The 14,800-nt window shown below is 37.8% G+C and overlaps 1 protein-coding gene across 2 annotated transcripts in view; it reads right to left on the bottom strand.

Moving 5' to 3' along the window:
* Positions 1-14,800, bottom strand: part of ctnna2 (catenin (cadherin-associated protein), alpha 2) — a 583,061-nt gene that overhangs the window by 480,879 nt on the left and 87,382 nt on the right. Inside the window, exon 1 of one of the 2 annotated variants that reach the window (XM_077246419.1) lies at positions 10,581-10,776. The exons of the other annotated variant lie outside the window; for it this stretch is intronic. The gene's annotated coding sequence lies outside the window, so the exon portion shown is untranslated. Of the gene's footprint in view, positions 1-10,580; positions 10,777-14,800 lie in introns of those variants that run through there. 2 annotated transcript variants of the gene reach the window in all.

Genomic DNA, 14,800 nt, shown 5'->3' with positions numbered 1-14,800 from the left:
TTGGCATCAGAGTTTCCCATACGTTCATTTATTTGTGGTGGCCCGCCACAATATCAACGCTGACCCCATCACATTGATTTTCAATTTTTTTTACTAAGCCTTTTTTAAATTATATTTGATTGCAGAGCGCCGTAGCGCATTCACACAGCACTACCTCTCGCTCGTCCCTTTCTCTCTCTCACTCACCCGTACCTCTCGCACTCTCTCTCCCTCAAGCCTAGTTTATACTTTCACCTGGCTCTGCAGCACGAGCCTCCGCTGCCTGCACCCACCTCCCCAAACGGACGAGGCATTTATACTTGACGCGCTCGCCGTTGTACTTTTCTTTGAAACGACAGGAGATGACTCGGATTAATTGCCCTCTAAACCACCATGAATCAGCGGTGAGAAGAAGTAAGGTACACAGGTGAATGTTTATTTTAGTACACTTCACCAAAACCACATTACAAAAGAATCGTGTAGGCTAAAGCAGTAAACCTTGAGTTTATTAGGCTACTTGTTACATTAGAACAGAATACATGAATCTGAGAACATATACAACTAAATTAACAATAAATTAGCTACATATTTTCTAAATTCACTTAACATTTTCATTTATTTTCGAGAATTTTTTTTATTAAACATGGACCATAATTAAAACGGCATATGTCTGCTATTGTTGCCTCATTTTGTAAAATTAAGCAACTACTAGACCCACAAACTGGGTGCCGGTGTGATGAGACGTATGTGCTCGGCCAGATTCGGCTCGAAGTCGTGCATCTTCGGATGCGGCAATGTTAAGCCTTGTTTATACTCGACAGGTCCGCAAGAGCGAGCAAGGTGCGCGCGGCAAAAATGAAGTCATTGCGGTGTGGGCGGTCGTGCGCGTTGGGTGCGCAAAACTCCATTTCGCCTGCCGGTGTGCACGGCACTTTTTGTAACATAGCGCGGCACTGCATCCGAAGATGAATGACTTCGAGGCGACTTTGTCCGAGCTGGTACGTCTGTACCAGCATGTTTATGATCCTTCTATACACATAGAGACATTTGCATTGATGGGCGACCATAAAAGCCTCTTATTTTGTGAATAGGAACACATTTATATTAAGCACACAGTTTGCACTTGTCTAAAGTAACTACATTTACAAAATAAGCCTACAATAGCAGAAGTAAGCCCTGCTGATGAAATTAAGGTTAAAACACTCTTCAATAAGGCTTCAGTTGTTTAAGTTTACATGCAGTGAGAGTGCAACCCTACTGCATTTATTACTCTTTTTAATATGAATTTCAACAATTAATAAACTATTAATAAACAGCAAACTACTTCTTCACTGCTGATTCCTGGTGGTTTAGAGGAGAATTACTCCGAGTCGCCCCCTGTCGTTTCACAGACTAGCACAACGGCGAGCGCGACATGTATAAATGCCTCGTCTGTATGGGGAGGTGCGTGCGCAGTCAGCGGAGACTCGCGCTCGTGCGGACGTGTCGAGTAAAAACAAGGCTTTACAAAAAGTGGCATGCACACCGGCAGGCGAAATGGGGTCTTGCGCAATGACGACCGCAATGACGTCATTTTTGCCGCTCGCACCTTCGCGCTCGTGCGGGTGCGTCGAGAATAAACAAGGTTTCACACGCTTTCTCTCACTCTCCCCCCACACTCAAATTTTAGCAGTAAATGAAGAGATGTGTTATCGATCAAAAGTTCAGTATGGCATACCACAAGGCTCAGTACTAGGACCATTGCTGTTCACTCTGTACATGCTACCCTTAGGAGATATTATTAGGAAGCATGGCATTAGTTTTCACTGTTATGCTGATGATACTCAGCTCAATATTTCTTCAAGCCCTGACGAAACTTACCAATTCACCAAATTAACGGAATGCATAGCTGATATAAAAAAATTTATGACCAGTAATTTCCTATTACTTAATTCTGAAAAAACAGAGATTCTAATTATTGGACAAAAAACTTCCTCACATAATAACCTAGAATACTGTCTAACACTTGATGGCTGCTCTGTCAAGTCCTCGTCGTCGGTTAGGAACATGGGTGTGCTGTTTTATACCAATCTTTCATTTGAAAGTCACGTAAATAGTATCTGTAAAACCACATTTTTCCATCTAAAAAATTTATCTAAATTACGTCATATGCTCTCAATGACAAATGCAGAGCAATTAGTTCATGCGTTTATGACATCAAGGCTAGATTATTGTAATGCTCTTATGGGTGGTTGCCCTTCACGCTTAATAAACAAACTACAGTTGGTCAAAAAATGCAGCCACTAGAACCAGGAAGTATGATCATATTAGTCCGGTTCTGTCAACACTGCATTGGCTCCCTATTAAACATCGTATACATTTTAGAATATTGATGATTACTTTCAAAGCACTAAATGGTTTAGCTCCCCAGTACTTGAGCGAGCTCTTAACGGATTATAGTCCTTCACATCTATTGCGATCTCAAAATTGCGGCCAGTTGATAATACCTAGAATATCAAAATCGAATGCTGGCGGTAGATCCTTTTCCTATTTAGCACCAAAACTTTGGAACAATCTTCCTAACATTGTCCGGGAAGCAGACAAAGTCTGTCAGTTCAATTCTAGACTAAAAACATATCTCTTTGGCTTAGCATACACATAACACATTATAGACCTCTATAATTCAATGTTAGGCTGCATAGTTTAGATCAGCCGGAACCGGAAACACTTCCCATAAATCCTTATGTACTTTGTACATCATAAGAAGGATGGCGTCTACACTAATATTTGTCTCTCTGTTTATCCCGAGGTTTACCGCAGTCCGCCGGATCCAGGCCATATACGGATCTGATGAAGGACCTGCACCTAGACACAACAACAACGCAGTCCTGAAGTGTCAACTAGTCTCTCCCTAGTGAAGGCCTCCTTCCCTTTACCTCTGTACTGATAAAACGTTGTTGGGATAATTCCGATTCATGTGGCTACGCGGAAGCAATAAAAAAACTTCTCAGAGCCACCAGGCACTGTTTTATGCAAATGAGCGGCCGGATCGCATTAAAGAATTTTCTGTTAGAACGGTGTCGTGTTAGCGGCCCTTAACTAATGATCGTTGCGAGGGAAGTGAATCAATCAAAACTAACTTTAGCTGGACAAATAACTTTATTCTAGAGCTGCTGTAAGGCCAAAACAATCTCTGTTACTTTACTTTCCTATTATCACTGTAAAGCTGCTTTGAAACAGTCCATATTGTTAAAAGTGCTATATAAATGAAGGTGACTTGACTTGACTTGACAAACATGAATCTAACTGAATCGATTCTCAAATTCAACTAAAACTACAGCTAAAAAAAACAACCTAAATATTAGTTACAAACCAAATTGTATGACAGAAGTAATTTAGACCACTTTTATGATGCTTATATGGTTTTTTGCGTCATTTCAGAAAATCATGACAGCCCTATCCATCACTCATGTGCATCATATGAAAAGAGAAGTCATCATATTCTTCGAAAATTCACCTTTTGTGTAATACAGGACAAAAAAAAGTCATCCATGTTCTGAGCTGATGTACATGAGGGTAACATAATTGTTATTCTTGGGTTAACCCCTTTAATATACTACATCCAATTCAAAACATACTGAAAATATCCTGTTTCACTGTGGATGAGTTCAGTGCTCCTGAAGGGAATTCCCTGACACTACTATCACTCATCACTACACAATCAATCCCAACTGAGGCTTACCTTCTCTTGGATAACACTGTCATTGCCAATAGCAGCATCAGCAAGACAAATGAAGCACTAAGATTCATAAATCAACCCCAGTCCTGGAATTATCTGTTCTATAATAATGTGGGAACAATAAAACTGTGGGCAAGTTTTCAATAGTATCATGACAACAAAAGTGTAAATAAATGGTAGCAATAGAAAGACAGTCACAAATGGATTTCTGTGTGAACGCATCCTCCTTCTTTGTTCTGTGTAACACAGAGAGATGAAGTCTATCCTCCTGTGCCCAGACCATTGATTTATCCATAGAGCTAAGAGGCTAACCTTCCAGATACTTGCTGAGCTGGCTTTCATCATTATCATGATCTGATTAGCCCTGACCAAGAACACTTGTATGATGTAAGTAACATTATAGAGGTATTTTTACACTTGAAATAGTTAATGCTGGGTCATTCTAAACCCAGCGTGAACAGAATCCTGCTTCATGTTTCAAATTACTCATTATTTATAGGGATAACAATAAATCCTGGGTATTTATTAACTGACGTTTCACACACATTCCTAAACCTTGGGTTAACATCATTATTTCATTATTTGCATAGGGGTGCCAGTGTCATTGATTAGGCAAACACAGCATGCAACTTGTTTAAAAAAAAGGCTCTAGCATTTTGTCCTCATGGTACATATTGCCGATTGAATGGACTTGTCAGACTATAAAGGTATGAATGAAACGGTCTCCTCTTCGCTCCAATTTATTGACATTCATTGGAACTACATTAACTACTTTCAATTTGAGAGTTTCCATGACAGTCCAAAGCAAGTGAATATGAGGGACACACTTGGCTGTCAGTTGCTAAGCATTCAGCCGTAACATTCTAACAATGCATCATTTGACACTGCACACGTTTCAAACCGCGATGCAGGGTTAACAGCCCAAAAGTGTTGCAAGGTTTCATAACTTAACCCTGCTTTTAAATTACAGGTGTAACGAGATACTGCATCCTCTAGAGGAATCTATGAGGCGTTCCCCATTGTGTCCCATTGTGGAGGAATGTGGTCGGGAACCACTGCTCTAGAGAGGACCCAGTGCGAGATCTCATAAGAAAGTTATGCATGTAACCATGGTTCCCTGAGAAGAGGAATGAAACACATGGTGTTAAGCATAATGTGAAAAGCCCTTACTGTACGTATATTTTAACTGTCTAAGGCTGTTAACTGTTTCATCTGAACCATCTGGGTCAACATCAAAGGATATAGAATGAAAATGACTTTGTCGGCTTGTATCTTCTAACAGAAGATAATTACTTTTTTTCATCATTTATTTTTGCTTGATATTTGACTTCATTAAATCTGACATCAAAATGATTCTCTCATCACAGGATAAAAAATGTTTTAACGATTGAGGTCACATAATAAAGTTGTCATGAGCTGCCTGCAATGAATGAAATTATTATCATTAATGAGAAGTTTTCCTTTTTTTCTTCTTTTTTTTTTCTTTTTCATTACCTAATCTTAAAACAATATATTTCAGAGTCAGAAAGACAGATTCACATATTGATCCAAATGTTACGACAACTGCACATCCAATTCATCCAAGTCCACCTGACAACTCTAGTCTAATTGGAGACACACTCCATCCATGGCTGGGTTTCCATGGAGACACTCACAGTCCTGTCAAAGCCATCAACAAAAGGTCCAGGTGAAAATAAAAGTTGCACTGTCACATTGTATTGCATGGATGATGTGGCAAAAGTCAACAAAATTATGGAATATAACAACTGGGAGTGTGCCAATTATACATTGACCAAACATCAAAAGTAAAAAAACTAAAAAAAAGACATTATAAAATGTTTAAATGTGTCTATATATTAGGGGTGTGACGAGACACTTATCTCACGAGACGAGACACGAGATTGGGTTCACGAGAACGAGACGAGACAAGATTTTTTTCAGAAATCCTCAATGACAAAATTCATGACTGGAAAAATTATCTGCAGGTGCATTTTGAAATGTTTTAACATTTAACTAATAATCTTCTAATGCATGTCATTTTAGGTCTTAAGTACTTAAGTATGAATCATCAAATGCCTTGAAAGAAAACAATATGCAATATTTTACTTTCACTTTTAAATTCGTGATCGCGTAGCCTAGAAATCTAGACGCATCCTAGCGGCAGCAAAATGTATTTTGCAGCCCGTGTAATGTAGCAATGTTGGCTTTCGAGCTGGAAAAACCAAACTCTAGTCGGGCCAATCACATCGTGTATAGAGTTGGCGGGCTTAACATAATGACGGCAGAGTTGTGACGGTTCCGCGAATTCCCTGCTACTTGAAAACAAAGAAGATGACCGCTGCTGCTGGCGAACAGCGGCCTTTCGAATTGGCTTTGGCCGTGACTCTGGAGGACTTGGAGTTAAGCTTTTCTTTGAGAAAAGAACAAAGAACGGCACTTAAGTCATTCTTAAAAAAGGAAGATGACCGGATACGGCAAAAGTTTTATATATCAACTAGTTCTGCTGGTGGGAAAACGCATGGGACTCACTCAGCCACCTAACCGTTCGTTGCTCTGTTTGATTGTAGCGCTATCCTATTGCGTTCAGAGGGAATTTGAAAGACAACCGTTTATCCCGCCCCTCGGATTGAGGCATGCCACGGTGAGTTCCCAGACCTAATATATTGATGTGGGTCAGTGAACTGTGATTCTTACTGCATTGACGGATTCTCGTGCTGGATGAGCAGAGCCGACTTTTACATTAGTTTATAATGTTTTTTTAGTTTTTTTATAAAAACAGCAAAACGATAGTTGAGGCGAATGTGAGTGTAGCGGTGGAATATTTTATGCTTATTTCACCCTCACGCTCCGTCATGGCGATATCGCGAGACAGCTTTTCACTATACGAAAAATCTCGCCACATTTTAGTCTCGCGAGATCCCGTGTTACGAGATCTCTTCACACCTCTACTATATATATATATGCATCAGTTTCCACAAAATGTTAAGTAGCACAACATTGATAATGAATGCTCAAAAATGATTTTGGGCATCAAATCAGCATATTACAATAATTTCTGAAGGAGCATGTGATACTGAAGACTTTCCACAACAGGAATAATTCAAATTGTAACATTTTAAAAGGTAAGAATATTTCAAAACATCACTGTGTTTTTGAACAAATCATTGGAGCCTTAATAAATAGCATTCCCTTCTGCAACATGTATTTTTTTATATTCTCTACAGACAACATACAACTTCACCAAGATGGATGATTTGGCTGGAAGTGCTGGGAAAGCTCATTATTTCCCCAATAAGATTCCTAAGACTGTGTTTCAGGTGTCCATGCCAAAATGATCACGGTTGCTAACAGCAGAGGATGTCAAGAGGAAGAAAAGACGCCATCTAACAGACAAAAGTGTGAAAGCCCCCTGTGCTGAAACTTAGAATGAAATCTCCGTTTCTACCAGCCAGCCCACCAATCCTTTCATGGTGTCACAAAAACCGAGGAGGGCTAAAAGAAGTGGAGTCTGCTTGAGTTGGAAAACCTAATTGAAAATGTCAACCTAAAATGACAAATGAAGCGGCACAGCCACTCCACCTATTTCTGATTTCAAGAAAGTGCTGGTGGCGATGAAGTGCTCTTAATATTCATGCATGACAACAACGAAAGAAAAGTATAACATTTCAATCTGTCCATTTTCTTGAAACAGAAAAAATGTCACAAAAAGCTATAGTGAAAGAAGAAAATAACATGATAGAAGAAAGAAGAAAATGGTAATGGGGAGTGTTTATACATCACATATTTTTTTCTGTACAATGCTGTGCCAAGCAACAAAAAGACTTCAAATTTCACACGAAAAGTGTTAGATAGCCTTTCTGTTATGCTATTTCACTATTTATTAATTCACACAGAATATTATACGATCATTATTCTTTGAATGTCTCAAAAGGCCTCATAATGTTAAATCATGCAAACTGTTTGGTAACTATTGGCTGCCTTTAAAAAGCTCAACAGCAAACACGGTCACAGTTGAAACAGTTTGAACTGAGTGTCACAATATAATACTTGACCTGCAACACTGAAGCAAGTCATGCGAAACAGTCCCTTTAAAAGTGGCCTTAAATATTTGACAAGTACAAACAAAACTGGTGTGATTAAAACATTTAGTTGTGATGTAATCAAACTACTTAATTCAAATTTGCATTTGTAAAATTCCATGCTCTGTGTCACTGCCGCTGACCCGTATAGAATAACTGGTCGTGTGGTTGATATTTATACGTCTCAAATAGCAAGTTCTACCACACAATATGTTTATTCTATGTTATAGACTAGTAGTCGACCAATTATGAATTTTTTATGGCCGATGCTGATATCTTAGAAAGCAGGGTCGCCGATGACTGATATTAAGCCAATATATATGATATCACACTATGTAAAACACATGCATAAAAATTGCAAAAAAAAATTTATGTAATATTTACTTAATTAGAAAAAAAAATGGCAATGAATGATATTAAAAGCACAATTTGAACTTGATAAAAAATAAATCAGTAAATTAAACAGATTTTATACTTCATATGGCATCTTCTTGATTTTGTAATCCTGCTATAATATTTTTTTAACTATTTCTTTATTTTTTTAAAAATATTAATATAAAGGAAGTAAACAATGTAACCAATAGTGCACTCAGTAATCTGTTAAGTCTGTGCAAACTGGGAATCATATTTTCTCAAGTAAATACCAGGTAACTCTGATTTTATATAGAGTACACAATGAAAATGATATGGATTTGCCAAAGTTGAAAGGTTTGAGAAATCAATGTTTATTGGATATCCAAATATAATAAAGTATATAAATGATGCTGGTAGGTGATTAGGCCTAAGTATTATAGTGTTTGCCTTTCTTTTACTAAGGTTGCACTTTATTTTACAGTACATGTGTGTACTTACAGTGTACATACATAAGAAAGTACTGGGTAATATAAGGTAACTACATGGGTTAGGTTTAGGGTAGGTTCAGGGTTATTACCTAGTTATTACCCAGTTATTACAATTACTATAATGTCCATGGGGAACATGACTGTAAAATAAAGTCCTAAAATTACTAACAACAGAAAAGTAAACACCATTTTACGTTTTTGGTAACACTTTACAATAAGGTTAATTCGTTAACATTAGTTAATGTATTAACTAACATGAACTAACAATGAGAAATACACTTGTTACAGTATTTATTAATCTTTGTTAACGTAACTTAATAAAAAATATAGCTGTTCATTGTTTGTTCATGTTAGTTCACAGTGCATTAACTAATGCTAACAGATACAACCTTTGATTTTAATAACGTAATAGTACATGTTGAAATCAATATTAACTAGGCTAAGATTAATAAATGCTGAAGAATTATTGTTCATTCTTAGTTAATGTTAACTAAGGTAGTTAACTAATGTTAAGTAAAGAACCTTATTGTAAAGTGTTACCACTTTGTCATGTATGGTTTCCTTTTTTTTGTTTAACTGTTCTCTCTAATATTTCATTAGGCAGAACTATTAAAGAGACAAACTACACTAATGAAGACGGAGGATGAGAGCTAAGACGCTCAGATGCTGGTCCAGTCAAAATATCCGACACATCCAATGGTTCAATTCCGACACATTGGCCAAAGAGAACAACTCACAGGCCGATGCTGATAATTAAAAAATGGCAAATATCGACCGATATATCGGCCCTGGCGATATGTCGGCCGACCAGTTTTATAGAAATTCAAATAATCACATAATTTAGGGAGATTTTTAGCTGAATATAAAGCAAACATGCAGCATTCAGAAAACATTCAATATGTATGTATTGAGCATCATCATCTAGCCACTGTCTTGAGATGTGAGCGTTCCACTTCATTTCCTGGATTAAAATTATACTTACACATTTAAATTGTGCTTTGACAGATTAGTTAGACAACTGCCCACAGAGTGTTTCAGAATTGTGAGCATTCAGTTACTAATTATAGATCTCAATAGACGTCCGACGTCCTGTCATACATGACAGGGACTTTCTCACTGTGAAAAGTGAAAAGGAGAAAAAGGAAAAATGCTGACAGAGAAAAGGGAGGGGGAAGCCCAATGGGATGAAAAGTCAGAAGGAAAGAATGAGGACACGTATGCTTGAGCTGTCCCGAGCCCCAATTTGAGAGACACATCATGGCGAGATGTAGCAGGTGGCCTGGAGAATAGACTGACAGCTCAGTGTAACAACACCCTACCTATCCATGCGATGAGATCTAACGCTTAGTCAGGCTCACTTTAACCTGCAAAACCATGCTCACAGCTAGACTTTATGAGTTATTTCACTTCAGTAAACCAAAGAAATAAACATCAGTTTATTTAAAACGACTGCTTAGTGTAGTGGAACGAAGAACCGCTGAGGGTCTGAGCGTGATAAAACTGTCAATGGCATATTAAAGGACCCAAGTGTGGTAAGTGACCTGAAAACATTAAATGAGGTCCAATAAAAGTCACAGACCATCTCGAAAACATCACTAGCTGCCATTGCTGACCTTTGCTCACAGTCCATAGACCTCTACATTTCTGTTTTATCAGTAATCAATAATACTAAATGTTCCACAAGTGATTTCCTTGGCTCAGAGAGCCCACCAGTGAATCCAGCTACATTAATTAAATAATTAAATAATTAAAAGGACACCACAATACTGCTCAGATTTCTGCTGGCTGTTTTCTGAGCCTACTACTCAGGTCTTGGGTGTCAGAAAATCAACTTCAAATACTGCAGTGGCCTCTGGATTACCCACAGTGAGAATATACCCATATCTACAACTTGTGCATGAGGGAGCCGCCAATTCTAAGTAAAGACCATACCGGTGAAAGGGGAGGAAAGAGATTTCATACATTATCTTATCAGCAGGATCTCACCTTTCCCTCTCCTTTCCAACTTATCCTTCCTCCTGTGTGTTGAGAATCCATTCCCAGATAGATTTCCATTCCAGAATTCCATTCAGAGAGAGTGAAAATAGCATTGCCTGAATCACTAGCATGTGGACAACCATAAATATCATTCCTGATTGAAAAGCAGTGTGAGCGAGCAAACCACCGCTAAAACAATATGGCCTCCCTGAGAAGCTCTGAGCTGAGGTGAAGGTCAAAGATGCTCTCACAGAGAGATGGGTACCCTGCCAAAAGAGAGAGAAAATCATTTGTTTCTCCTCACCCACTAGAATAGTCAGAATAGATTTAGTTATCTCCTCAGGGAGAGGCAGAAAAAGCAGATGCCAGACAAAATAAAATATTAAGTACAATATTAAGAAGCATGACTGTTTTTAACACTGATAATAATAAGACATGTTTCTTGAGCACCAAATCAGCTAACTATAATGATTTCTGAAGGATCATGTGACACTGAACACTGGAGTAATAGAATCACAGGAATAAACTATATTTTAAAGGGGTCACATGGTAATATTTTTAAAGTTCATTATTTTGTTTTACGATTTTGTGCCCGGAAATGTGGATGATCGAGCTGATTGATCGGACCCAACTTTGAAAGCACAACTTGAGCAGAACTTCTCACAGTGGTCAGTAGATTGTAAAAGAGTAAATAAATAAGTAGATAAGTAAAATTGCACCTAAGTATACTTGCCATATACTGACAGAAAGGTCAGTATATGGCAAAGGAAATTGGACAGTGAAAAGCGGGCAATGATATTGTTCACATTTTGCCTTGTCAATGTGCCCTTGTTTACATCAGCAGAAAAACATTGTGTTCTTTCGAATAGTGTGCAAGACAATTTTGATTATCTAAGAAAGAAAAGAAGAAAAAAAAACTGAGGACATAGCCAGACGGTCTTGTCGATCCTCGGATGACATTTTCATCCTGCGTGTTCGCGCCCACATTCCTTGACAAAGCCTTCCTCAAACAGACAGGTTGCTTGAGCATTTCTGGTTGATGTAAAAATGACCAGACAGACTCTGCAACTGCAGCAGTATTACCAAGTGCTTTGAGCTTAGACTACATAAGAAGCGCTGGCTGGCAGATGACTCAGCTTGTCACACGGGCCTCGATGGAATTATGAGGCGGCGATGGCGTGGCCATATGCCAATTCTGTGTTAGTCACAGCCAAGGACTCTAAAAGAGCAAGGCACTCGGAAGCCTCTTACCCAGTCGCATGTCCTTCTTTCATGTTTTGTGGCATGGTGAAGAGAGATTTCTGCTTTCCTGTCCTCCCCCCTTCATGTTTTCTCAGTCTGTGTATGCCGACAGGAGCCTGGAGTTGATTCATTCATATTCAATAAGCCAAAAAGCAACGGTTTTAAAACACACAGGGCAAACTGACACGTAGACGTGGGCACGTGGCAGAGCCAGAGAACGCATTGATCCGTTTAATTTCCCTGATCAGTTTGATCGTTACAGCGAGTCAGAGAGGGAATTTCTTCATGATTGCATCAATACTTTTCTCATCCCAAACACCCAGAGCTGTTGTAACTGTGATTGTGCAGCGATTTGAGAATTGTTTTTTTTGCAAACTGTAATTAGAACGGGATCTATCACAGCTGAGATCAGAGGCAAAAAGTATTTTATTGTGGAAAAAGACAAATTTGATTAATTTACTGTTAAACAGTCAAGATTACGCAACATGCTGCAAGATTTGCTCTAAAAAAGGATTTTAAATAAATTAGCTCTAAAATTAAAGAAACCCAAACAGCCCATCTCCACCTTTTCACATACTTGCTCAACCCAGATTAGTCTGCCTTAATCTAAATTAACAAATAGATTAGGATAAGGCAAAAATAACAGTTTAATTACATCAAGGGTGTTTTCTCTGAGGAGGCAACGGAGTCAGCGCTTCCACAAAAATATACATTACTATTTAAAAGTTTGGAAGATTTTTTTTGTTTTGTTTTTGAAAGAAGCCTTTTTTTTATTTGATCAAAAATAAATTATGCACAATCATGTTGTGTTTCTATTTTTATGTATTTTAAAATATTATTTAATCCTGTGATGAAAGCTGAATTCTTCTGGAGCATGTCACAAAACTGAAACAAAACTCACCGAATACTTGCAAATACTACAGACACCAGCAATACATCTATAGAAACAAGTGTCTATTTTAAATTAACTAATTCAAAATGAAAACAAATATTCTCTGATTGTGCACTGTCCGTTGAAGCACTTCAAAGACCTTTGAAACTGCATTGATTTGGACTTCAAAACGGAGGTTGTCATTGAAGTCCATTATTCGAAGAAAAATCCAGAAATGTCATCCTCAAAAAAAAAAAAAAAGTCTTCCACTGAGGAAAGAAAGACATGGATATCTTGGATGGCATTCGGGTGAGTAAATTATTAGGAAAGTTTCATTTAAAGGTGAACTAATCCTTTAATCTGTGCAATCTGGCAACCCTGCACACACTCACTCTACACTGAGGGAATTCAGGGAAAAGCACTAATGATCTGAATACAAACATGCACTGGAGTTTAACGATCTCCATAGCGATATGCTGCTTAGATAAAATTGTCATACAGCCAATCTGTGTTTCTTCACAAGCCACTTGTGCTGTTTGTGTGATTAAATCTGCCAATCAAACCTTCAGCGACTTATTTGGAAAAAATTTGGAAAAAAGGTGGATCTCCACCTTATTGTTTAGGATTATGTTTGCAATATTAAATTAACAATAATTTGAAATTATCGGAAATGATGAGGAGTTTCACTGTTCTATCTTTTGAAGTTTAAGGTTTTACCAGTTTCCATGATGTGAATCATCTAAAAACCATGCATTTTGTATTGACTTGCCATGTAACGCTATGGCCTATCGCAAACAATCGAGCAAATTCAAAAATTCGATTAATTACGACTCAAGTATGCTCTTAGTATTCACGCTCACAAACAACTTTGATTAACTCTAAAACACAAGTTGCATTATTGAGTATATTAATTAAAACAAATGTCCAAGTTTAAGCTATGTTTCAAGTGTCTACCAAACAAGGAGAGAATATGACAGTTGAGCAGAAAGTTCAAGGCCCTCGTGTGTAGTCGTGACGTCAGAAAAAACGTCTGACTCGGGGACCTCTAGTTCCCCCAGTGGGAGGAAATGAAGCCAACCAAAAATCAACATTGATTAAATGTTTGTCTTTTCAGTACTGAAAAGCATTGAAATATCAACATTGATCCAATATTTTGTAGGACTGAATTTTCAGCCTCAACCAAAATGATGATTCTGATGGAATTTCAACATTGAATCAATGTCACCTTGCTATCTGGGGTGTAGGTTGGTAAAGGATGTGCAAAATGGCCTATTACATTACCACTTTTGATAATTATGCAATTTAGTCTATTATGCAAGTCTCTTCTCTTTCTATGTAATTCATCAAATGAGAATAATCATGATTCATTATCATGATTATAATTTTGAGCAAAATAATCGTGATTATCAGTTAAACCATTATCGTGCATCTCTTCTTTAAAAAAAATATTTGAATAACTTGAAACTTTTGACCGTAGTGTATGGATGAAAAATGGATAGTACCAAAAAATTCGATAGTACAAAATTAAATTGATGAAATAGAGTGTAAACAACATTTTCCCCCTTAAAGTGCTATAACACACAGTGACACCAGCTGATAAAGTTTATCTTGCCTCCCTGGATGATTGATTTTATCTCATGGCCTAACATTATCAACATCTAACCAGATGCAGCAATTTGAATGAGGTCAAAGTTGAATAAATTAAATATGTTGCTCATACAAAGCTACACTGTAAAAAAAAAAAAAGAGTAAATTTAAAGGGGTCATATAATGGTACATGCACTTTTACAAGTTGATTGTACTGCAATGTGTGTTGGCAGTGCCTGTACACAACCATCATATAAATGATAAAAATCCATCCAGTGTTTTTGTTTTAATCTCTTTATATGTATTCCCCTGTCTCAAATCGAGCCGTTTCACCGCGTGACGCCATACGGTGTGTGACGCCCCTCCCACGGTTGTTGATTGACAGCAGTGTTTCAACACAGACCCGCCCTGAGCGAGCTGTCATCATAGTCCGTCATTGTTGATACACTGGAGCAGAATGGCGTCTGAGCGATTGTGTTGTTCTGTTCTTGGGTGCAATAACAAA

This window comes from Siphateles boraxobius, unplaced genomic scaffold, assembly GCF_051911475.1.
Source record: "Siphateles boraxobius isolate OS27281-9 unplaced genomic scaffold, OSU_SipBor_1 29, whole genome shotgun sequence".
Taxonomy (NCBI): Eukaryota; Metazoa; Chordata; class Actinopteri; order Cypriniformes; family Leuciscidae; genus Siphateles; species Siphateles boraxobius.
The sequence above is the reverse complement of the archived record's forward strand: the minus strand, read 5'-3'. Positions and strand labels throughout refer to the sequence as shown.